The 25894-nt window shown below is 40.4% G+C and overlaps 1 protein-coding gene across 2 annotated transcripts in view; it reads left to right on the forward strand.

Moving 5' to 3' along the window:
- SH3GL2 (SH3 domain containing GRB2 like 2, endophilin A1) overlaps nucleotides 1-25894 on the forward strand; it is a 113504-nt gene that overhangs the window by 18786 nt on the left and 68824 nt on the right. The window contains exon 1 of one of the 2 annotated variants that reach the window (XM_064437874.1): nucleotides 17538-17630. The exons of the other annotated variant lie outside the window; for it this stretch is intronic. The gene's annotated coding sequence lies outside the window, so the exon portion shown is untranslated. Of the gene's footprint in view, nucleotides 1-17537; nucleotides 17631-25894 lie in introns of those variants that run through there. 2 annotated transcript variants of the gene reach the window in all.

Consider the following 25894-nt stretch of genomic DNA (forward strand, 5'->3'; position numbering starts at 1 on the left):
GTGTGGATCTTTGAAGTTTTTCATAAAGCCCTTTTTGTTACAGAATGCATTTATATAAAGTAGGTATTTTTTTTCCTTTAAGTCTCTAAATCAAATGTCAGCTCTGTTGTATACTATACTGTCATTCTGCAAAAAAGAATGCTGATCTACACATGCAAAGACCCTTCATGGGAGCTCTGTTCCTTCTGTTTACTTGTGTTTTCTGGTGCTATTATGATTTTCTGCACATAGACTTAATGGCATTGCTGAGCACCATTGCAAGTGATCTTGGTTCTTTAATATGAACTAATCACTTGCAAATAATTGTCCAAGCAGTGGACCTCAACCTGAATAACCTTTGTTACAACAACTATAAGGATACGTGTATCCCAGTGGCATCTTTCTTACATATAGACATATACACCCAGTCCTCTACCTGTATCCTTGCTGCTGTGAGAACAAAATCAAAGAGTGACAGGCACTTTATACACCTTCCCCAACACTTCCTTTAAGCAACACTAACTTGCTATGCACAGTTTTACAGCTTGATTGCTTGAGTGACATCATGAAAAGTAGCTGTGCCACTGAGACTAACCCAGCTTTGCCTATTTTCAGATGCTTTGGCAGTTTGCTGCTTTTGGCATGATGCTGTATGTGGCAATTACTCTTCCTCTGTTCTGGTCCTGGTCCTCTCTCGGGAACTATGAAGCTCATAGGAGCTGTATAAATACATTAATTGTACTTGCTTTTTTATCCTACAAATGTGTTTGGCTTTATAACAGTTCTTCTGCCCACGTAACCCTCATCTTCCCTGCTAATTTCACCTCTACATTCTCTGCGTAAAGGTCTGTGAGTCACTCGCTGCTTCTCTGCATTTGGAGATGGATTTAAAATTCTCCAGTCCAATTAGTCTCCCCGTAGACATGCAAGACTTTTTCATTTCATGTTTCTCTGCTTTACTTGTCCTTGTGGAACTAGCAGTGAAATTACTGCAATGCATTCCCTTTTCACAGATCTGTATATGATTATGTATCAAGTGCTCCCAGACGTGAGGATGTGCACATTATACTCAGACAAAGGAGATACATACTTTTGTGTATGTGTCCATTTTTTTCATGTGTCAGCGCAGAGGATGCTTAGATGTATACAGTCTACCTCTGGTAATCTGCAGTACCTCTTTGCACAGACTTTAGTATTAAGTGGTAGGTCAGAGAAAATGACAAGCTACTGCTAACTAAAAATGGCATTTCTGTTGCATATATGTCTGCTGTAAACACAAACAAGAGGGCAAAATGTGGATACTAGCAGAAAAGACATTAGCAAGCTTTTTGGAGGAGACTTAAGCAGAGCATTATCCTGTTACAAATTAAGGGACAAAAATGACTTCTGAAGTGGTGTTTAATATTTTATGTTGCATATCCAAGTTGCAAATTATGGTAGTTTAATGAGACAAGCAGTACTATTTTGATATATAGCATACTCAGCTGTGAACATTTAAAAATCCTGAGATGGGCCATTACAATACTGAGAGGATGGGTTAAAAGCATGAGTTTAAAAAATATACTTCTTGTCCGGTTTTGTATTGGTTTTGATTTGAAGCTTTCTTTGGGTGTTCATGTTTCCAGACCTTCCAACAAGTGCAGAGGCCAAATGCTTACTTTAAAAGTCCATGAAGTAGACATTTTCAATTAATTATTTGCCTCCGAGTTCTGGAGCTTTTAGGAAAATACTAAATAAAGTTGCAAGATTTCAAAGTAATAAGTGTTCAGAAATTTCAAAATCAATAAAGTGAATTCCCCCACAGAGTAAGTGTAGTATATGGCCTTTTCTTTCCATTTGTTGGTGTTGGGATAATATCCTTCCCAACAAGTGACCTTCTTAAGTCTTGCCCTCAAGGCCTTTCTTGGCCATCTTGGTCGCCCTCCTCTTCACACACTCCAGTAGTGTGAGGTCTTATTGAGGTGCCTCAAACTGCGCACAGTACTCAAGGTGGGGCTGCACTAGTGCAGTGTAGTGTGGGACAATCTCCTCCCTCAACTGGCTGGCTATGCTGTGCTTGATGCACCCCAGGGCACGGTTGGCCCTTTTGGCTGCCAGGGCACGCTGTTGACTCATATGCAGCTTGCCACCAACTCAAACCCAGATCTCTTTCTGCAGGGCTGCTCTCAGCCTCTTGCACCCCAGTTTGTACATATAACCAGGATTACCCCATCCCAGGTGGTGAGTCCTGCATTTGCTCTTGTTAAATTTCATGTGGTTGGTGATTGCCTAGCTCTCTGTTCTATCCAGATCTCTTTATAAGGCATCTCTACTCCTGAGGCATTCCACAGCTCCTCTGAATTTAGTATTGTTAGCAAACTAACTTATTGTACATTTGACTCCTGAGTCCAGATCATGTATAAAAACATTAAAGAGCACTGTTCTTCAGGCACTCTGCAGTTGATGAAAATGTCATGCTTCCTGAACCATTCAGCTGTGCTTTCAGATTTTTCATCTGGGCTCAAGGTCTTGGTTTAAGGCTAGGAAGACAGATTTTGATACATTGAAGTAAATGGGAGCTTGTGAGATAGAAACTTATACATTATATATCAAACGTTTTTGTACAGGTAATATCTGTACCTTAATTCATTCCAACTACAGAAGATATATGCAAATTTTTAAACTCTGAAAATCCTTATAATTATAATTGATTTTTTGTTGTATACAATTTTTGTTCTGCTTATTTTGGGTAAAAAATTGATTATTTTCTGCTTCAAGTTCTGCACAGTGAGTTTCTTTGAACTTGAATTCTCAAATAAGTGGTTCTTTTTTAAGCTACTTTTGACATGTTGAAGAATATTCAAAACAGAAATACTTTAAAAGTTTGGTGGGGACATGAAATAATATATCCAGTGATAACTCCAACTGCTGTGATGGTAGTGGGAACAGCTGTCTGTGATTCTGAGGTAAGAAATAAGTCAAACTGAGAGGGTTATGGCATCTTCTTTCACTAGTAACCAATAATCAAATAATACTTAAAGTCCAGTTAGGCTTGTGATATATTTAAAGCATAGGTATGTGCTTGGGAGTAAGTATTCTCTGTATGCTAAATGAAATAGATATATGTGTCTTTGTATCTTGCAAGACAGTCCCCTCACTGATTTTCCTCCCTGATCCTCACTGATAAGTTCCAAATCCAGTGTCTCTCTTTTTTGCTACTGAGGCCACTGGCTGATTTGTCTTGTGGAGGTTGTTCTTGCTAATAAGTAATTATGTGATATAGGAGTAATGCTTTAACACCAGCTATAGAACAGAGCAGTTTTTGCTGAGAATTACAAACGTTCAAAGAATTCTTGTCAAGTGTTGATAGACTGCAACATCTATCCACGGGATGTAGAGGATGTAGACAGAAAGTCCTTATAAGCATTTCATTTGGGCACAGAAGTTTCAGTTTGTATTTGCAGGCATTTTTAAGGTCAGAGTTTCATTGATTGCCTGCTGTTCTTTCTTAAGCAGCTTCAGTTTCTTAGAGTAAAAGATGTTATATAGAAGCGAAAGGCTCTGAAAGCAAGACAGACATCCAGTGACGCTGCAAACTACAGCCTGTTTGTGAGCAAGTAGTGTATAGCATTTTAAGAGCAAGGGAGTTTACCTGGTAAGAAATTCTGTCCCTCCTTTCATAATGGCAGAGAGGACCAGGACCACATCCTCTGGGCCTTTCCCTAAAGTCCTGATGCTGCCTCAGTCAGCAAAGTCAGTTTTGATTTAGATGGCTAAGTGAGGGACCCCTCAGCATCAGGGATACAAGTGGTAGCCAAATTACTGTTGGGGGAAAAGAAAGAGAAGTCTTTGGTAGTGTGTCACTTTGGAAAACACTGTGTTCAGGAGAGAAAAACAGGTTAAAGATAAGCACACCAGTGAGGATTATGGGCGAGACTGGTAGATGCAGCCTCACTGACATTTTAAAGCAAATAAGGGTATTTATTATCCTTATTCTCAGAACCTCCTCTGGAAGCTCTCTAGTTGTGCAGATATGAGAACTGAGAATTTAATTTTCTTAAAAAAGGTTTATTGAGTAAGTCCTCATCTAAATAATGGCTTTTTCATAGGAACAGTAAAAAAGACCTCTTGAAAATTTAAGTTTCCATTGTAAGCTGTCTGAAAGGGAGAAAAACATTCAAAACACAAATGCTGGGGTTAAAAAATACACATTTTTAGAGTTGTTCTGAGGGAGGAAAAATGCTGATGCATTTCTGGATGGGGATCCAGTCTTTATAAGAAATGCTGACACACCACAATAATCTCCTTTTTGTTCACACAAGTAATTTTAGGAAATGGTGGTAAACAATTAGTTAAGAAATGAGTCGTGTGGTAATATACAAATAGTTTTGACTGTACAGTTCAAGTTACAGCAATGACAATTGGTCTTTCAGTCTTGTTTAGTGGGATGAGAGCATCTTTGTGATGTGATGATGGCTAACAATCTGACACATCTCAGGCTCTGACACCTTCAGTGGTGTTTATTATCAAAGCCCACAGCACAGCTAAGTCACAGTAATTGATGTAGTACATGCTTTTAGTCTGCAGCAAGCACAAAGTCAACTTAATTTAGTAAATAATTTTTAACTGCTTTTGAGTATTAACCTCTGCAGAATCCAGCACTCTCAAAAGGATTATTCGTTGTTCAAGGCTTTTAAGTTTATTATGTTTTCTCTGCTTTTCTCCCCCACAAACTATGTGGAGGCCTAGAAGGGAGCCTGAATAGAGTGGAACTGTATGGAAGATTCAACATAACTGTGTTTTGTAGGAATAGCATATCTGATTGAAACAGGCAGATGATTTGCAGGGTATTTTGGAAGTTCAACAGCATCAATAAAATAATAACTTTGCAATTTAACTTTATGTAGAAAAGTCCATTTGACATTTTGGTCATGTTCAAAATACCCAAGTCTCAGTGTGCACGCTTCAGGTTTATTTACTTGCTGTGCCAAATAGATGAACTATCAGTGAACTAAGGGTTAAATGAGTTCTGATTTAATGCAGTCTATAGGTAGAGGAAAAGGAAAAAAGATCACACCATTTGTTCTCAAAAGAGACAGTAAAAATAAGTACATTGATTTCTTGGCTTTATGGATGAGACTACATAAACATATTTATTTTGAGTTTTGGCAATTCAGGAATCACAGAAGAAGATATCCAGCTGAAAAGCCAGTACTGACCTGAAGTTTGGATTGGTATGTTAGTGGTGCCTGCCTGTAGGGCATTACAAGATCACCTTTCTTCTAGGCTTCCCCAGAACACTGCTGATTTGAAAATTGAGTCTTCCACTGTTTTGCCTTTGTGCTTACTTGCACAGAGATCTGTGACATTGGAATAGTGATGCCTGTTTCAGCTGGGAGGACTTTCAGTCAAATCTGTGATTTCCAGCGTAGAGTGTGCTATGTGTTGGTGTCCCAGAGCATATTGCTCTCCTGTGACCTCTCCTTAAAGGCAAGCTGCACGTACTCTCAACTTTTGCTTTTGTTTTATTTCAGCCTAAGAAAAAGCTCTCTGTAGAGATCCTTGACTGTAGTCTACTTTTACCTTTATTCTAGCAGAACACTATGTAGTTTACATCCCTTTTCCATTCAGAAATATTTCAAATGTCCACTACAAGAGGGAGACTGAAGGAAATCTTGTCTAGTATTTCTGTGTTCTTTGCTTTGAACTATCCTGATACTGGTCTTGAAGAGGCATTGGAAAAAAAAGAACTTCTTTGCGGGAATTAACAACACATGCTAAAAGAAGGAGTTCAGACTTTCTGAGAAGTCCATCTTGGCATAATCATGTTGCAGTAAGCTGGTGGAAGATACTGTTCATGTATCTGGTTTGGTGGTGTATAAAGACACAAGCACACATGAAAATATAGAGCATTCACAGAAGTATCAATATGACACCTGCTTTTCTCTAAAAATAATAATAGTAACCATATTGAAATAAACTAGTCATGGTAATAGTATGAAATAGTGGTATTATCATTTAAGATTAATTCTTGCTATGGTGGTGAGTTCCAATGAAATTTAATAGGAACTTGAATTCCTTCTATCATGTGGCATTCACTGTTTGGTTCTTCAGTCTTTTTATAGTACCTTCTGTAGAGCTTATTTTCATTTTTGATGGAATCATAAAATTCTCATAAACAAGTACACAGAGGAATAGTTTGTGTTTAACGACAAAACAAGAACTTAGCTAATTTGTACTGATGAACTAGTGGAAAATAGTCACCATTTCCAGAAGCAGAAAAAAATGTTTATTTTCTTTTTTTTTTTTCCACTAAAAGATTTATTTTTTTTAATAGCATTATTGGTTGCCTACTAGATGAACAAAATGATCTGTATTTCCAGCAATGAGAAACACTTGTTTAAGTGGGCAAATACAGAGCTTCAGCCAAGTACTTGTGGGTTGAATTTTTATTAATATTTGCTTTTGCAGAGTAAAAGGGGGAAAAAATGAAACAGAAATCTGCTTAATTGTTTATCCTCAGTTTTTTCTTGTCTGGAAGGCCACCACAGGGAGATGTGGAAGCTGGGAATAGGATTGTCATAGCTATACCAAAGGCCTGGCAGAGTTCTACTAATGGCAGTGTGGTTTAGCTTTTAGCATAATTTCTCACTGGGAAAGGGGTGAAACTCTGATGTAATGGAAAAGGGAAGGGGCTGTTCTGAGTGCTTACATTATATATACCACCCCTCTTGACTTAGTTACCAGTGCAGAGTGTTGCCAGAAGCCCAAAGGGAATTGAAGACTTCACAACAGCCTGTTCTCTGTCTTGCTGCGTTGTGGCAGCTGGCTTTCAGGTGAGCTGGAAGCAGTGATGCATTGGACACATATCCCAGGATTTCTTTGCAGAGACTCTGCAGGGATCTTTAAGGCAAGTTGCGTGATCTCAGTGGTAACAGTGTCCCTGTCATTCTAGATTCTGCTAAGTCTCTTTGACAGAGATAGGTTGTCATTAGGACTTAAAAAATTCATAACCAGGAGTGTTATGGTGCTGAAATTAATTTTAGGCTGCTGATGGGTTGAAGTGGCAGGAGACAGCAGTGAGATTTATCGCTTGTGGAAATCTGTACTTATACACACTGTGCAAGGTACCAAGCACGTTTTTGCATATGGCCCATAGAAAGGTGCTCACTCAGCTCAGCATGATCATGTATGGTATCTTGGGGTAAGTCAGACTTAAGCTTGGGCTGTGATTCTGGAAGACGTTGAGCTCTCAGTCCATAAAGTCTTTGTTCAAGATGTCAGCAGTATGTTGGCTGACGTTTCAGTGCATTCTTAGAACAAAGTATTCTGGGATCATCAGTTGACTTCTTTCTTGTCACAAGAGACAAGAAATGGAAAAGGCTTTGTTACAGCCGTATAGTGCTGGATCCCTTCTGTAATTGAAAGTGGTGGGGAAAACTGCAGTTGTCTTCAATGACAGTGAGATCAGTCTTAGACTGAATGTGGGCTGGTTAGAAATGAAGGAATTTTCATTTCGTTACCAACTTACCCAGACACCTCATGCCATGGTCTGTCTTTCTTGTAACTTGAAAGCCTGATACGGATGCATAGTGTGGGGATCTGAATATCCACCGATAGGAGGAAAATGGCTTAGGCACAAAGTTTTTTAATTGGCATTTTATTACATTAGAAAATGTGTCCTAATATTCTGTGTATTCTCTGTGCTGACTAGAAGAGTGGTTAGCACTTTGAATAGTGATGTGAATTGAGCCTGCCTGAGGGGAACAGTGACATCGTCAGCGTAAGAATATTGTTCAATATTCTTCTCCATTTAAACCCGAACTCTTGCAAAGGAATAAAAAGTTAATAACACTTTGCTGTCTGGACATGGCATTTTTAGGGTACAGAGAACACAGCTACAATTTCTTATGCTTGCTATTGCTTCACCTCACTATTAACAGCTTAGAAGCAAAAGCACTTGGGAACTCGCAGTCAAACACTGGTTCTTGCAAGGATTTACCAAGGAAAAAGATCTCTGCAATACTGTGATTCTCTTTGCACTTCTGGCTATAAATGCACATGAACTTCTTATTCAAGACTAGATCTTGAAATGAAAAGTTCACTTTTTCAGAGTAAAGTAATCAATTAATTTTTAAATGGATGCAAACAGAGGAAGACTTGTTACACTCTCAGCCAGAGGCCTTGGCTCTAGCTCCTGCTTACATGGTGATTGCTATTGTGCCAGAATGTTGGGTGCTAAATGAGGCACATCTGTGACTAAAAGTGCAGGATGGTTCAGGTTAATCTTGAATCCGGGAGCTCCCTGGATGGGCTTATGGCAGGTTTACATCCTGCAGAGATAGAGGATAGGAAGGAGCTGTCATTAGTGGATCAGAGCTCAATCATTCTATCCATCCATTTTATTGGTGGTTGGCTCAAACAAGAATAAACCCTGGGACAATGACAGCAGAAAAAATTCTCCATAGTTGTTTGAAGAGACACAAGTCATTCCATTCCTCATGAGCTGTACTTAGAATCTGATTTTACTGTAGAGGGTTTGTCACTGTCCTCACCTCCAAATAGTTGAATATGCTGTTGAGGCTGTTTCAGTAGCACTAACACATTCTCTCCTGCTAGGACTTAAAGCAACTATGCTGAACTGTTTTAAATTTATTCTTCAAAGAATTCTGCATTGGTTGTTTGAATCTGTCTGTTTTTAGGGTGTACAGCAGCATGTCAGTTTAAGAGTTTCAGCAGCTGTGAGGAAAATTTTAAAGCTGGCTCTTTTGATGCCTGCAATGCCTGTGCCTGTATGCAGTTTCTCTCTTGTGTCTTGCACTGTGAGCACCCTGTTAGACTGTGTTTGGTGTGATGTGGGGCAGCTCGGTGAGAGGGGTTTGTCACTGGGAAACCGTTTGGGCTCTGTGGGGGGCGGTGCTGCGTCCCTCCCCAGAGAACACTGGGCTGTGGGAGCTAGCAGGGCCAGACACCCTGAGCCCTGGGTGGGCAGCTGAGAGCTGCTTAGTGACTTCAGCACAGCATCAGGATGAGTGCTCACTTAACAAATTTCAGTTACCATCAGTTATGAGCACTGAGGAGCGCAAGGGAGCTGCACTTTACCCTATGTCTGGCCTTTTCCAGTTGACTTAAGAGTATTACAGTACTTACATAATGCAGTGTCCCAGGAGATATGGGCAGCAGATCATGTGCCAGAGGTCGCCTGATCAGAGAAATTAAGGCTTATGAGCCTCTGTCAGACAGTCTTGCCACCTACCCTCCTGAACTGATTTATTGCCAGTTTATAAAGCAGTGCAAGCTACTTCTGTTCTCCCAGTTTGACTGATAGGAGGTAAGACTGTAGTCACGGGGTATGGTAAGCTGTGTATGGCTTATGCATAGGTTACATAATGCCCCACAAACACAGGCTGGGGGCTCAGCTGGTCTTGGGCTGTGCTGGGCACGTGCTGTTGTGCTGTTGTTGTGACCTGTATTTACCCATTCATTTAGAAACATCTCTTCTACTTCATAAAGCCTTTTATGAGAGATGTTAAGGACAACTCTTAAGGAGCCAAGGCATCTAGAATAAAGCCCTTTTTTCTTTGATGATTTTCTATTTACAGTGCTGCATATGTGGAAAGTTTCCACTGTCTTGAATTTATTTACCAAGGTGGTATCGTGAAATAGTTGTTGTCAATGTTTGCCATTTCTAAACTTTCATGTACCTTGGTGAGACATGGATTTTGCCTGAAATGTCTCCAGCTCTATTTGCTTAAATATTAATAATAGTGAACTTAAATCAGGTAGTGCTGCAGGTATTTGTGACCCTTGTATCTTTTCTGCAGTTCATTTATCTTATTTCCTTTATTAAGCACGGTTTTTTTAAGGCAACTTCAGTGATGCTTTAAAGTGTTCAAAGGCTGCTTACAAGACTTATAATTAAAAGAATGAGAACAATAGAAATTGAAAGATTCTTACAGTAGATATTATACTGCTTGGACGCTGTTTAAAGACATTTTTCCTGCAAGAAGCTTGTATGTGCAAACCTTTTTTTCTATATTTTTTCTCCAACTTGCTATACAGTGGCTTATGATTGGCTTATGACCTACTGGCAAATTAACTGTGTTTCTGAAACACACTTCTCACAACTACAGCATCTTAAGACAGAGCACTACTGTAATGACAATACAAAACAAGGAATTATGTTTGAGTTTATCAGCCTTGACAATGTCCCTTTAAATCTGTGGGCTCTTGCTATTCCCTTGAGTCACTTCTCCTCATTCCTAATCTACTAGAATATGGTGCTTCAGAGACAGATCATAATACCAGTGTGAATACTGTGAAAGATCAAGGAATCTGAGAATATATTACTGTAATAAAACCAGTTAACTGGTAGTCAGTAAGTTACCAGTGTACAGCAAATGTTACTTTCTCCCAGGATTATTTCCATTGCAGTTATAAGCTAGGATAGACCTGTGGTCCTCCAGTAACTGCTTATAGATGGTGAATAATGTTTTAAAAGCTTTCAGATCTTGTAGAAATTATTTTCTTCATGTTTTGAAAGATAAACTTTCAATGGCTGTAATATGAATGTGCATTGGGAAAGTACTATATTTAAATAGATGTGAATTACTTATCTTTGAAGGCTTATGCATGAGCTTTCACAAATTTAACTGTTTATTTAGGTCATGAATATGCTTGCTTCTGTATGAAGGAGAATGTTCCAGTGTTGAAAAGCTTCTGTTATGCAGATGCTGTTAAACACATTGTGTTACCAGGGAAATGCCACTAGAACTTAAACATGAAAAATAAGAACTTATGGCAAAAAATCATTATCATACTGTAATTTAACTGATTCTCAGATTCAGACCCAGAAACCAGTTAACATTGGAAAGATTGTTTCCATTCCTGAATATACGGAAACTGCAAGTCATTGCTGCACTGAAGTGATATTCTAACTTGTCATGGATGGACTTACAGCACTCTGATTCTGAAGATATTGACCTATTAATTGATGCTTTGAATACAAGTCATCAGTGTGCAAGCATGGAGATACACAGTTTACAGATGAGATATTTCAAAAGTAACTGTCAGGATTGCATGAATAAATAAAAGAGGAGTAAGTAAGTGAAGATATGAAAACACTTAAAGAAGAAGCTCAAGTTGTCACAAAAAATTCTGACCATATAGGGAAAGATGTCATCACTTAGGCATGATTCAGGTTTCAGTCAAAAATATATTAGGGTACAGGTGCCCTATTTTTGTGTGGAACTGGTGCTTTAGCCATGGAATAGTTTTAGCCAGTGATTCCAAAACTGGTTAATATGTTCTAAAATAAATAAATCAAACTGTAATACAGCAGTTGGATACTTTTGCAACAGTAATGGTAATTTTCCTCTCTCTGCCTTGACAAGAGTTTCTGAGGAGTTACCTTTGACAGGATGAGGCCTACACCCTAAACTAGATTCTAAGTACTTTAAAACATGTAGTGAAGTTATGTGTTAGGTACATGGAAAATGCTTGGAGTCAAATGTGAGTAATCGATCAACACAGTTCACCATAAGCTGTCATCAAGTATTTCAGCAGAATCTGGTGTCCAATTTCCTCTATTCAGATGGAAAACAAATAAAATAATCACTAAAATCAGAAATTGGCAAGTGATTACTTTGTACTAAAAACGAGATAGAGATTTTGATTCTGAGCCTATATGGAATCATATGAAACCCTAGGACTTGTACTTTGAATAAAGATCTCTTCAAATATCCCATGGAAAATATGACAGAGAATCTTTCAGTGCCTTTGTGCAAGTCAATGTATAACCAGTTGAGATTTTTGACAGGAAAGGAGTAGATAGAAATTGAAACTGAGGGAGCTGGAAAATGAAAAATGCATAGACTCTAATGCATTTATGAGCTAAAAAAGAAAAAAATATACCATTCTCTGTAATAATAGTCCCTTCCCAAAGCCTTTCCCCCACAGGCAAAGATTTTATGCAGAAAATGACAAATCAGTTACAGAGTAAAATATAGGAGATGTGTGCAGAATGTTTTCAAAAAACTTGAAAATGTCAAAGTCCTGTGCTTCTGTGCTTTTGTGTTCTTAAATTTATACTCATCTGGAGTCATAAGAATAGTAGTTATTTTTGGGAAAGAATTGTCATTGTTTGGAAATTAAATTTGTGGGGGTTTTTTGGTGGTGGGTTGTTTTTTTTTTCCCCTCCTGGAAAATAGTAGCCTTTTCAAAATATTTCCTTAATGTCCTAAATAGAAAAAAGCTGGACATAGCTACTGGGTTCAGTAATAACAGCAGTGCTGGCTTTCACCAGCCTAACAGTAGTTATCTTTTTGAGTGAATGAATAATCTGTGACCTAAATTGAACCCAGCTGTCTTAGCTTGTTTTTTAACTGCTGCAGCTTCTGGAATAAGCATGTGTTCAGCAGAAGCTTCCTGGAGATTATCTGTGCCAGTGAATAGGAAATTGTAAAACCCTGATATGTGCTTAACAGTTCTGGAAAAATTAATTTGCAGTCTGATGATCTGGGCCAAATATGTGAAGTTGATTCAGCTGCCTTCTAATTTTGAAGTGTAATGATTATGTCACTGCTCTTGAGACCTACCCTTTACATGTCAGCTTCATCGGTTTTTAGGGTTTTTTTCTCTTTTATTTTCTTTATTTCTTTAGCAGAGTACATGTAAAGCTATGCTTCAAAAATGGAAGCTTATTTCTGAAAAACAGGAAGGATAAACGTTGAAATCTATGTGGCTAGCCAAGAGCAAAATCCCTGGAAAACTGACATTGTAAAGATTCCGTTCCCTTTCTGGTTCTCTGTGTCAACTTGTATCAAAATGGAAGGACACCAGTAATGTCCACTCCAAAGGATTTCTATGATTTGTTTTTAAATTAAAACGTGTATTTTGGGAAACACGGGAAAGTGCACATCTTTGGAATAATTTTACATACTTTCTAGACTTAAAAAGATAAAAATGCTGTTTTTATTTTTTATTTGTGAGTCTCTGAAGCCTTCTGTATGCATACCCAAAACATTTTTCCAGCTATCGAAAAAGATATATACACAATTTAAAACAACTTTCCTTTTGAATGCCTTTTGTAGTCCTCCTAAGATCTTGCACGTTAATTTCCTGAAGGAATTATTCCCACTGTTCAACCTCCTTTCTAGATTTCTTAATGCAGCTTAATTTTTAAATTATGTTTTATGGCAGTAACTGCACGGATCTTATGTGAATCCCTTATCAGTTAGTGATGATGTCTAGTTGGTGATAAAGTCTTACTCTTCCACTCTCCTGTTTAATTTCCAGCTTGTGTGTGAATTGAGATGCCAAGAGGATGTTTCCCCTTCCTGTTTTCTTGGATTCTGAGTTGGTCTTCATCTTAGTTAAGTCCATAATTGATGGACATGTTAGGTGAAGAATGGGACCCATACAGTCTTGTCACTTCACACTAATACAGTCCTCTGCTCTCTACTGTGATGGTAGCTGGCATTCTTTATTTGATAAGTATACATAATGATCATGGAGCTTGGTATGTGTCTCTTGTCCAGAAACAAATAACTGCATCCAAAAAAGATTGATTAATTTTTTTTTCAACATTTGAATAGGGGTTGTAGTTTTGGGGTTTTTTTTGTAGGGTTGTGGGGTTTTTTTCCTTAGTGCAGGGTCAGTGATGTTCACTGGAAGTTAATTCACAGACCATGCAAAACCCATCTTCAGTGGAGCTGGTACATAGGAGTAAACAAGCAGAGATAAAATGTTGTCAGTAAAACTCCAGTTCTGCTTATGTTTTTTAGTTCTTGTAAAAATTAAACTTTCAGGTAAGCTTTACTTTCACATGAATTGTCAGCTTTTTTAGGTAAAATTTAAACTCTTTTTAATAAATTTTAAAAAGTATGGTTAGGAGAATTTTCCTCTGCTTGGGAGATGTATTTCAGGTGTATTTTCCCCTTTATGGGCTAAGCTCTCAAGCTCAACTACAGAGGTGTAAAAAGGGATGTGGTCTGGCAGGCTATGCATTACTTTGCTTGTAAAGTATATCCTTTGCTTATAAAGTATATCCTAACAAACAAGGAAGGGCTGTTGAGGATGTGAGAGTTGGAGGTAGCTTTGGCTGCAGTGACCATAAGATGGTTGAGTTTAGGATACTGCAAGGTAGAAGCAGGGCTATGAGTCAGGTTACAACCCTGGACTTGAAGAGGGTCAACTTTAGTCTCTTCAGAGACCTGCTAGAAGGAATCCCATGGGCTAGGGCTCTGGAAGGCAGTGGGGTCCAAGAGAGCTGGATGGTATTCAAGGACCACTTCCTCTGAGCTTAAGATTGGTGCATCCCCAGCAGGAAGAAGTCAGGCAGAGGAGCCGGGAGACCTGCGTAGATGACCAAAGAGCTTCTAGAGGAACTCAAACGGAAAAAAGGAGGTTCACAGTATGAGGAAAAAGGGACTGGCCACTAGAGAGGAGTATAGGAATGTTGTCAGGGTGTATAGAGATATGATGAGGAAGGCCGAGGCCCACATGGAATTAAATCTGTCATTGCATGTCAAAGATAACAAGAAGGGCTTCTTTAAATACATCAGCAGTAAAAGGAAGACTGGGGATACAGTGAGCCCACTGATGAACAAGGAAAGGGCGCCGGTGATGCAGGATGCAGAGAAGGCAGGCTTACTGAATGCCTTCTTTGCCTCGGTCTTCACTGCTAAGGCTGGCCCTCAGGCATCTCAGCCCCCAGAGAAGAGAGGACAAATTGGGACAAAGGAAGATTTACCATCGGTTGAGAAAGATTGGGTCAGAGATCAGCTCTGCAAACTGGATCCTCACAAATACGTGGGCCCCGATGGGAGGCACCCGTGAGTGCTGAGGGAGCTGGCGGATGTTCTTGCTGAGCCACTCTCCATCATCTTTGAAAGGTCGTGGAGGACAGGAGAGGTGCCCAAGGACTGGAGGACAGCAAATGTCACTCCAAACTTCAAAAAGGGCAAGAAGGAGGACCTGGGGAACTATAGGTCAGTCAGCCTCACCTCCATCCCCAGAAAGGTGATGGAGCAGTTCATCCTGGAGGTCATCTCCAGGCATGTAGAGGACAAGAAGGTTATCAGAAGTATTCAACATGGGTTCACCAAGGGGAGATCATGCTTGACCAAACTACTAGCCTTCTGTGATGGCGTGACTGGCTGGGTCAATGAAGGCAGAGCAGTGGATGTTGTCTATCTTGACCTCAGTAAGGCATTCGACAGTCTCCCGTAGCCTCCTTACAGGCAAGCTAAGGAAGTGTGGGTTGGATGAGTGGACAGTGAATTGGATTGAGAACTGGCTCAACAACAGAACTCAGAGGGTCGTGATCAACAGGGCAGAGTCTGGTTGGAGGCCTGTCACTAGTAGGTGTTCCCCAGGGGTCTGTGCTGGGTCCAGTCCTGTTTAACATATTCATCAATGACCTGGATGAAGAGACAGGGTGTAACCTCAGCAAGTTTGCAGATGATGCCAAGCTGGGAGGAGTGGCTGATACACCAGAAGGCTGTGCTGCCATCCAATGAGACCTGGAGAGGCTGGAGCGCTGGGCTGAGGGTAACCTCATGAAATTCAACAAGAGCAAGTGCAAGGTCCTGCATGTGGGGAGGAACAACCCCACGCACCAGTATATGTTGGGGGCTGAACTACTGGAAAGCATCTCTGTTGAGAAGGTCCTGGGAGTGCTGGTGGACAACAAGCTGACCATGAGCCAACAATGTGCCCTTGTGGCCAAGAAGGCCAACGGTATCCTGGGATGCATTAAAAGGAGTGTGGCCAGCAGATCAAGAGAGGTTATCCTCCCCCTCTACTCAGCCCTAGTGAGACCACATTTGGAGTACTGTGTCCAGTTTTGGGCCCCCAGTTTAAGAAGGATGTGGAACTCCTTGAGCAAGTCCAGCAGAGAGCTACAAAGATGGTCAGGGCACTGGAGCATCTCTCTCATGAGGAAAGGCTGAGAGCCTTGGGTTTGTTTAGCCTGGAGAAGAGAAGGCTGAGGGGGGATCTTATCAATACTTATAAATATCTAAAGGGTGGGTGTCAGGATGATGGGACTGTACTCTTCTCAGTGGTGCCCAAAGACACAACAAGGGACAATGGGCACAAGTTGGAACACAGGAAGTTCCACCTAAACATGAGGAAAAACTTCTTTACTGTGAGGGTGACAGAGCAGTGGAACAGGCTGCCTAGAGAGTTTGTGGAGTCTCCTTCCCTGGAGATATTCAAAACCCACCTGGATGCGTTCCTGTGCCCCTTGTTCTAGGTGTGCCTGCTCAAGCAGGGGGGTTGTAAAAGATGATCTCCAGAGGTCCCTTCCAGCCCCTACCATTCTGTGATTCTGTGACTCTGTAAAGCCTTCCAGAGAATGATGAGCTGTAGGAGGCTCTTAGAAAATAATTCTTAAGGACACTATAGTACCTTTGCTGAGTCATGTTTTTCTACCTGGCAAAGAGTGGATCAAGGTAAAGCTAATGTATTATGACTAGATTTGATTTGATGCTATTAAGAACATTTTAAGATGATTATCTGAAAATAAAATCAGCTTCATTCAGCAAATCTACTAGTTCAATTGAATGCAAGAGAGATGACAATAATATCTTGAAAACCTAATGTGTAAATGTTACTTCTTAATGCAGTCCTTTCGGTTAAAGTACTAATGAAATGTTTGAGTTTCTCTTTGTAGAGTAAATCCTGATGCCTATATTTTGTCTTTACACAAGAAATACACCTGTTGGCTTCAGTAAGACCTTGCCTTACTACTGACTGAGGACTTTTATTCATTTGAGGATGGAGATTTTAAATGAGCTGGTAAAGTGGTACAGACCCCACTTTTGTGACATAACATTTTACCTGTATTTTCTTTTCCTCACTGCTGATTTGTTTGTGAACATATGCAGACAAGCAAGTAATGTTCCTGTCAGCTGTGCTTTCCTACAACATAATAGCTGCTTAAATAGTATGTCATGTAGTTGTCTTTCAGTGGCTGCCATCCTATTACTTCTGCACTTATCTTCACACACTTAATCTTTTTTTGTGTAAACAGGATCAGAGACTGAAAAAAAGACTCACTAGTCCATTTTTTTCCATGGTGGTTTTAGTTTTACCAGCAGAAGTCACAAAGTCAGTTTGTATCATTGTCATCTCAGTGTCTCCATACTTAGGTCAACTGTATTCCAGTACTTGGAAATCTGTTTGATTGTTGGAGCTTGGGTATTTTGAAGGAATGTAGTGTTATTTTGAGTAAAGGTTATTTGAAGTGCCCAATTTTCAGTGATTTAAAATCTGCTTGTATGCCACAAGCTATCTATCTCTGTTGCTTTATGCAGACATATGTAACAAAGAAACCCAGCTAATGGGAAAAAGTTTGTTGAATCGTTAACATCATAATCTATTAATGGCATTCTACTGACTTTTATGTCTAAGAGCAAACCAAATCATCTATCTTTTCCCTCAGTTTCCCTACTTGGAAAATTAGTGGGATGTCAATCATTCATCTTGAAATCCAATTTGCACTGATACTTAGATACCTTCCACTGTGCCCCAAAATGAATCTTTTACCACTTTCTGCAGAGAAAACCATAGGCAGAAGAAATGCTAATGAAATTCCTGATTACACAATGTGATGTGATGATACTGTGAAACCAACAGAAGTGTATGCAGTAATGAGTACCTGTTAGGTAAGTAATTTTAATTCCTTGATTATACAACTGAGTATACCTATTCTGAGCTTCCTTATAGCTCTTGTGAACTACAGAAGAACCTTCTGGGTTTCTTCTACAGAATTTTTAAGTTTTGTGATTTTTATTTTAGGAGTCTATGAAGGCATGCTCTTTTCCATGGGCTTTTTATTCAAACATGAATCAGTTGAAAAGCAAGGCAGAAGTACACAGTTGTATTGCAGTAGTGTGAAGTTTACAGATACGTCCTAGCATCATCTTCTGATACAGTGTTTTCTAAGTTCCTTTGAGGTCCAGACTTTCTGCCATCTAAGGACTTGGCTAAACATTTGTTTTGAATTAAGGATAAGGAAGAACAAATTTAAAGTATTACGGACGCTCCAGGACAGTTCTCTATGCTCTAGAATAAGAAATCTTTTGCCATAGCTACTCTATTAACTGGTAACATGGCTTACCATACTTTTAAGTTATACCAGAGGATCCATCATTTGTTATGTCACGATCGACATTTTCTTGTGGACTAAAACTAAGTGCATTTTTGAAACACTTAAAGTTTTGTCAACCAAATTAAAAATGTGGTATGAAGAAAGTGATACGGAGTTTTGCGCTTGGCTGATTGCAATATTTCAACAAATGCACAAGAAATTTAACAAAAAGTTGGAACCCACAATAAATCACTGTCTCACTACAAAGTATCAAGTTTTCTTGTTAGCTGCCAAATTAGGCAGGCAACAGCTGCTATCTGAGAAGCATATAGGTCTGCAGTCATGTGTTCTTGATGAGTCATTCTGATTATGCTTAGCTTTGTGTTTTCTAAAATAAGTATCTCACCTAGTCATTGCTGTATATGACATTCGCCTGCTTATTTCTTCAGTCTGAATTTCTTGCTAGAAAATACATTATCATGACCTCTTAGCTATGGATGTTCTTAAATTGTTACATTTGCCATTTCAAGGGGTAAGTGCCTGTAAGCCTTTCTCAGATGGTAAAAATTGTGCTTCTGAACTGCTTACAGGAGCATGCTATCTGCTTAAGCATCAAGTTTGAGTAAAAATTTAGGATTTCATAGAAATACAATAGCTACACAGTGCTTTATAATGTAAATCCAAAGTGACCTGAAGTGATAGATACACTGGAAGAGCATTATGTTCTGATATTAAGGAGTAAGAGCAAAAAAAACCTGTCTCAATCACTAGGCTGGTTTCCCCTCTGATTCTTCCTGGTCTGTTTGGATGCAGTTTGTACTGGTCATGGACAACAAGTCATCACTATTTTAAGGGGGAATCATGTGACTTTTTCTTCCTTCAGACTGAAGAACAATCAGCCGCAGTTCCTTGGCAGTGACTTTAAGTACTTCTGTGGACCAGTCTTATTTTCTTTGACTGAAAACCTTTGTGCTCAGGCATTGATGGCAATCAAAATCAGTAATGAAACAGTTGTCTGTTATTTTTTATTTGGGGCACATCAGGAAAACAGATCATTAACTAAAAAAGCAATTTTTATTTCTGCGTAGGTTTACCATTTTCTGAGTCTAGGGGAGGATCTTGAAATTCTTTATATAAGATGACTTCTTGACTAACAAAGTTTTGTGGAGGTGCTGGGTTTCAATGTTAGGAGATGCTTACCATGAAGTTATGTAGTTTTACATTGGAAAGTAGCTAAAATTGCCTTTTATAGTTTGTTTTTTGGGCATCCTAAATGCAATGGTTTTTTACTTAACAATGTCAGACTTCAAACTTACCTTGAGAAATAAAAATCATGCAGATTCATTTCTCTACTACAAATGGTAATAATACATGTTTTGCTGGACATTTTTCCTTACAGCTGGATTTAAAAGCAGGATTTCCCTAAATTTCCAAACTTGAAATCCTGAAAATCCTATTGAGCTTACCCCTAGGGCAGAATGCATCCAAACTTTTACTGGATTCATTGTACCATTTCTCCTACCAGGCCTTACAACACTTATTCATAAAATGGGAGAATTCTTCTTGAGGCTTGCAAAATTCAACACCCACATCTCCTATTTTTCTTAGCAGTCTTTCAGTCACCAAAATGGGGATCTTATACCTTATTCCTGAAGCAGGTCTAACAAATGAAAAGTGATCTTTTGAGTGACTGGGAACACAGCTGTGAGATGTGATGTTCCCCTACCTCATTTGACCATATTGGATTTGGAAGATTGCCATTCAGGGACTGTGGGGAGGGCCGGCGGTCAACATTTGTACATCTCTCCCTTAAATTATTTTACTGCCATATCATTTTCGTTATACCAAATTGTTATTTAATGCTAGCCAAGACTCTCCAAATAGTTTTAAACGTTAGTGTTGTAATGAAAACCTAACTGAAGCCATAGAAGTATGTAGTTACTGAAAGTATTTTTCTCTACTCCCTTCCCTTAACCATTCTCCAAGGGTTTAGAAAGCTTCTATTAGAACACAACCCCGGCTGTGGAAGGAAGGCGAAAAATGGGAAGAAGAACAAACAAGGCTGAAAATTGAGCTGGCTTTGGTGCGTGTGTATTTGTGGAACATGCACGTGTGTTAATGGTCTCCAGATGAGTGGATTGGTACATTTTCCTTTTCAGCAAAACATCATGAACAATTCATTCCACAGGACACTAGGGTCTGCTGGCATCTATAGGCGCAAAGTGGGTTTTAGGAGTAACTACAGTAAGAAGGAAGGGGGCGGGGAGGGAGGAAGGAAGTCTAATGTTTTGGCTTCCTCACAAGGTATTTAAATGCCTACTGTGTTCTGGGCCAGCTGGTTATAATTATTAACCCTGTGCATTTAGACAAATTGGGTCAAACAGGTCTGGAGATGTCTGCTGCAGTATAGCAGGAGGGGAGTGGGACTGGGAGGGAAATCAGTTTACAGAATATGCATCGATGTGTCCAGATATTGTGACCAAAAAGGTACACTGTCTGTCAAATCAGTCAAGCAAGAAATTTATATATTTGTTCTTATGTTCCTTATTATGCTGTTGTAGCTAGGCCCCACAAAGCAGAACCCAACAGCTGTTTGTCTTTTTCTGAGGAATATGTGTAGCTTAGCATCTGTTGAGTCTAACTTCACCCACATTTTCCTTTACATTAAGAAGTTGCCTATAATTTGCACTGATTCTGTGAATATTTGTGGATGCAAAGTTCTTCTAGAAATTACATGCAATGATATTTGTAAAAGGTGCTTTCAAAAAGGGGAGAAGCATGTAGAGAAAATGGCCTCATAGAAGCTGGGAGATTTAGCTGAACAAATCCTCTTTCATACAGCAATAGCACTTTTCACTTACAGTGCCTGCCTTGGCAGCATCTCAGAGATTTTTATCCATTTTTCACAGATGAGGACACTGAGGTAACAGGATAGGCAATTTACCTGGGTGAAATTGTAAGACATCTCTCCTGTGCAAGTATCATTTGTATGGGATGTGCATTTTACATTAGTAAAATCAAAGGCTGTTTTGTTATTGCTTTTGGTGGGAGAACGGATCACACAGAGCTCCCTCAGGAGTTTGGATGCAGCATTACTCTAGTCCATTTATATGCAAGCAGGAAAAAAATCAACCCCAATAAGCACAGTTTGGTTGGCAAAGGTATATCATTGCTACTGATGTACAGGCAGAGAAAATCCTTCTTACACAGTTTTTGCTCTTACAGCTTGTGCTGGTTTTGGCTGAGAAGGGGTTAATTCTCCTCACTGTGGGGGGTCGGCTACCTTTCCAGCTTCCCGCAGAGCACTTGCCAGGGGGCTGGGAGGGGCGGGGCCATGGTGGGGGCAGCTGACCCCGACTGGCCAATGGCATGTTCATTCCATACCATGTGACACCATGACCAGTATATCAATATATGGGGGGCAGGTTGCAGTGCGGGAGCGGCGCGGCATTGGGTCGGTGGGCGGTGAGCGGCTGCGGCGCGGGCGGTTTGTTTCGGCGGTTCGTTCCCCCTCTCCCGCTCCCTTCCCCCCTCCCCCGGGGCTTTGCACCTCTCGTTGTTCGCCTTTACATTGCAGTTCTGTTGATGTTTCTTTTAATTTTAATTATTAAACTGTTCTTATTCCAACCCATGAGCATTACCCTTCTGATTCTCTCCCCCATCTATGGTGGGGGAGTGAGCGAGCGACTGTGTGGGCTGAGCTGCCGCTAAACCACGACAGTCTTTTTGGCGCCCAATGTGGGGCTGAAGGGTTGGGAGATAATAACAGCTGCTGGTCCCAGCACCATGTTGTCCTTTTTGCAGTTGGTGTTAAAGATCAGTGTTGGTTTGTTGAGTCTGCTGTGTTCTGCTGTGATTAGTAACATTTTGCCTACAAGATTTGTTACACAAACACTCGTTTTCAGCTTTATCTGGTATTTGGGGTTTTTGCTGAAACCGTTACTGCACTTTGGATATCACATTGTTGAGGCAATTAGCAATTATACCTCCTCCTCTGAGAGATTTTATATGGAGGAAATACAGAATGGTATCTTTGCAACTTTGTTCTATGATGTCTCTGCCTCTGTTACAAGAACCTTTTTGTATCTTGAACATCCTTAGGTGGTTAAGGTGCACTTATTGTTAGTTTTTGGGCATGTTGTTTTGGTTTTGACTAAGCAACTTGAGAATATCACCCAGAAATCTGCCCCGAGGCTTGATAGTTACGAGTGGCAGGGCATGTGGGATAGCATGGGCAAATACCTAGGGCAGTGGGCACCCCCAGTGTTTTGGAGTTTCACCCCTGAGCAAGTGCAGAATCCTAAAAAACTAGTAGAATATTTGGAGAAGGTATGTTGTTATGCTGGGAACTCCAGAGAGACACAGATAACTGCAACGTGCTGGGGTCTGGCCCATTCGTACTGAGCCCTGCTCAACAGTATTCAGTCCTCTCAAGGGGAAGAGAATGTCTCTGGATTGAAATGCAAAGTGACTGGCACTGTAGTCACTCCAGCCCTGACGACAGGCACTGCAGCCACTCAAAACCCCAGGACAAACTCTGCAGCCACTCAAACCCCCACAACAAGTACTGGAGCTGGCTTAGAGAATCAGCCCGTACCAGTATCAGTTGCCCCCATACACAAGATGAAATATTGGAATCGGACATCAACTCGTTTAGAACGGGATGATGAAAAAGCAGGGCTGTCATGAGAAGAGGAGGAAGAAGTCATAAATGAAATAGAGACCACCCGATCCCTGTCCTTAAGCGAGTTGCGAGATATGCGAAAAGATTATAGCTGTCGTTCAGGTGAGCACATTGTCACCTGTCCGTTTGATGCTCGGATAATGGGGCCAGTAGCCTGGAACTAGAGGGGAAAGAAGCCAAACAAGTGGGATCCCTTTCTGGGGAAGGGGGCGTTGACAAAGCAATTGGAAAAAAAAACACAAGCCCTCAGCCTCCGGAGGCAACTCCTGTCCGGAGTGAAGGAAAGGTATCCCTTTAAAGAAGATGTTACATATTGCCCAGGAAAATGGACAACTATGGAGAAAGGCATCCAGTATCTAAGGGAATTAGCTGTGCTTGAGGTCATTTATGGTGACCTAGATGATCAATGGCCATCCAAAGATGCAGATGAAGCAGAGTGCACACGACCCATGTGGCGGAAGTTTGTACGAAGTGCACCATCTTCGCATGCAAGCTCATTGGCAGTAATGCCCTGGAAAGATGACGAGGCACCAATGGTGGCAGAGGTGACTGATAGACTCCGGGATTACGAAACAAATCTCTCTTCCTCGCTCGTCTCTGCTGTGGAGAAACTATCCCAAGAGGTCCAGCAACTCAAAGAAGGTATGTCCTGCTCTCCACCTCTACAGAGTAGTGTCTCAGCTGTTAGGAATAAGCGTCCTTTGGCTCAAAGGAGGGGATATACACCACGGCCACCCTATGGTTCTACCTGCGTGACCACAGAGAGGACATGATGAGGTGGGATGGCAAGCCTACCTCGACCCTACAGGCACGAGTACATGAACTGCAAGGAAGAACAGTCACTCAGGGAGGCTCTTCCAGGAAAGCTGCTGCTCCAGTGTCCAGTGAGCAAGTCCCCAGACAGAGGAGTAGAAGCACTGATTTTATTTCTAAGCGTAATAGAGGGACTTCTGATACACATTTACAGGAAGTGAGTTGTGACTTCCAGGATCAAGACTAGAGGGGCCCTGCCTCCAGCCAGGTGGAGGAAAGGGATAACCGGGCTTACTGGACTGTGTGGATCCGATGGCCTGGCACGTCCGACCCACAGGAGTATAAAGCTTTAGTGGACACCGGCGCACAGTGCACCTTAATGCCATCAAACTATATAGGGGCAGAACCCATCAGCATTGCTGGAGTGACAGGGGGATCCCAAGAGCTAACTGTATTGGAGGCCGAAGTGAGCCTAACTGGGAATGAGTGGCAAAAGCACCCCATTGTGACTGGCCCAGAGGCTCCATGCATCCTTGGCCTAGACGTCGGGTCAGCGGGCAGTGAGCAGCTGTGTCGCGTGCAGTTTGTTTCAGCGGTTCGTTCCCATCCCGCTCCCTTCCCCCCTCCCCCGGGGCTTTGCGCCTCTCATTGTTCTCCTTTACATTGCAGTTCTGTTGATGTTTCTTTTAATTTTAATTATTAAACTGTTCTTATCCCAACCCACGAGCATTACCCTTCTGATTCTCTCCCCCATCTATGGTGGGGGAGTGAGCGAGCGACTGTGTGGGGCTGAGCTGCCGGCTAAACCACGACACAGCTTCATCTGTAGAGTTAAAAAGCAGAATAAGTCCATGACATACAGATTACTAGCACTTTTTTTTTTTACCCTCCTGGACTTGTGAAGCCCTTAACAGAGAAAAAGATGTTGCTACTAATGTTTCAGACTTAAGTTTTAAAAGATTATATGTTGAGAAAGAGAGGGAAGAGGAATACTCTTACTAATTCCTGGATTTGTTAGAAAGTTGAAGTTTTCCATTTTGATTCTATTGTCATGATCACATAGACACCTGCACATTTATTGCTATTTCAGTTAAGCCACATAGACTCAGCACCAGGCAGGGTCACTCTAACAGCAATTTTAGTTAGAGAATGTTGTGGGCATGATAAAATCTATTTCTGGAGGAATGGTGCGGAGACATAAGGCTAAAAGTGGAGGTGTGACTATCTCACAGCTACTTACATCTGTATTAGTCAAAATCCCTGGTAAACTATCCAAATGCATGTGTTCCCTTCCAGATAAACAGACACAGCATGTAAGTGAATGGCTTGTATTAAGAATGTCAGTCTGCTAATTAAACTCTGCATTAGTTTTCACATTTATTTCATTTATTCACTTGGTGAATATAATCCTTGTAAGTATCTTGCAAGAGGAAGTGTACTTTGTGAAACTCCAAATCCATGACAGATCCAGAACAGCTCATGACATCCAGGTATCTCTGGTTTAAAAAAAGAAAGTCTACAAGCACGTGACCCTATATTTGATCATTCACTGTCAATCATAACAAATGGAAGCAATAAATCATCTCCAACTCTGATGATCCTTTATAATACAGCTTAAGGAGCAAGTTCCTGTCTTAAAACTTTCTAAAAATAACCATTCAACAACTGACAGAGGGACCTCTTGTCTCTTCTGTTTTGTTTTTCCTCTATGATCATCAACTATATCAGTGAATTTGAAATTAACTAATAGGTGGCACTGAGAACTCATTAAGAAATTAGTCTCTTAGAAATGGAACATGAATTACGTTCCCCACTTAAGAGCTTGCTTTGTGTCATTTGAACGTGGCAATGACAGACCATGATCACAGGAGGTACCTTATGATGGAGACGCAATGCTATGTAATTAGCCTGTGTCTAGGTTTCTTCAGATGACTGAATAGTGTCAGCAGAAACTAACTTATTTTTACTTTATTTTTAAAGAGACTGAATATTCCAAAACAAGTCTGTCAAGTAACTTTAGCACATGGAATATCACAGGGGAGCATGGTGTGTAGCTAAAATTATGCAGACAGGGAGCCTTGAAAAGTAGTCCGTTTCTATTTTTGAGCTGTCTTTAGGAGAAAGATTGCATCTGTTCCATTTCAAGGAAAAATTAAATACTTATGTTGCAAAAAACATTGGGGACTAGTAAGTGGTGCTTTTTCACCTCCTGATTTCACGCTGTCTGTCCTTAGAAGAGCTCATTTTTCCTCTAGTATACTGTCTTTTGATAGTGTTAATCCAGAAAAAAGAAAAATTAAACATTTATGTGGGAAATTTTAAAACTATGTTTCACCTAATCCTTTAAATGCAAGTGAACAGGTATGGAAAGAGCATCTGCTATTGTGCTGTATGCCCAACTT

Source organism: Phalacrocorax carbo, chromosome Z (genome assembly GCF_963921805.1).
Source record: "Phalacrocorax carbo chromosome Z, bPhaCar2.1, whole genome shotgun sequence".
NCBI lineage: Eukaryota > Metazoa > Chordata > Aves > Suliformes > Phalacrocoracidae > Phalacrocorax > Phalacrocorax carbo.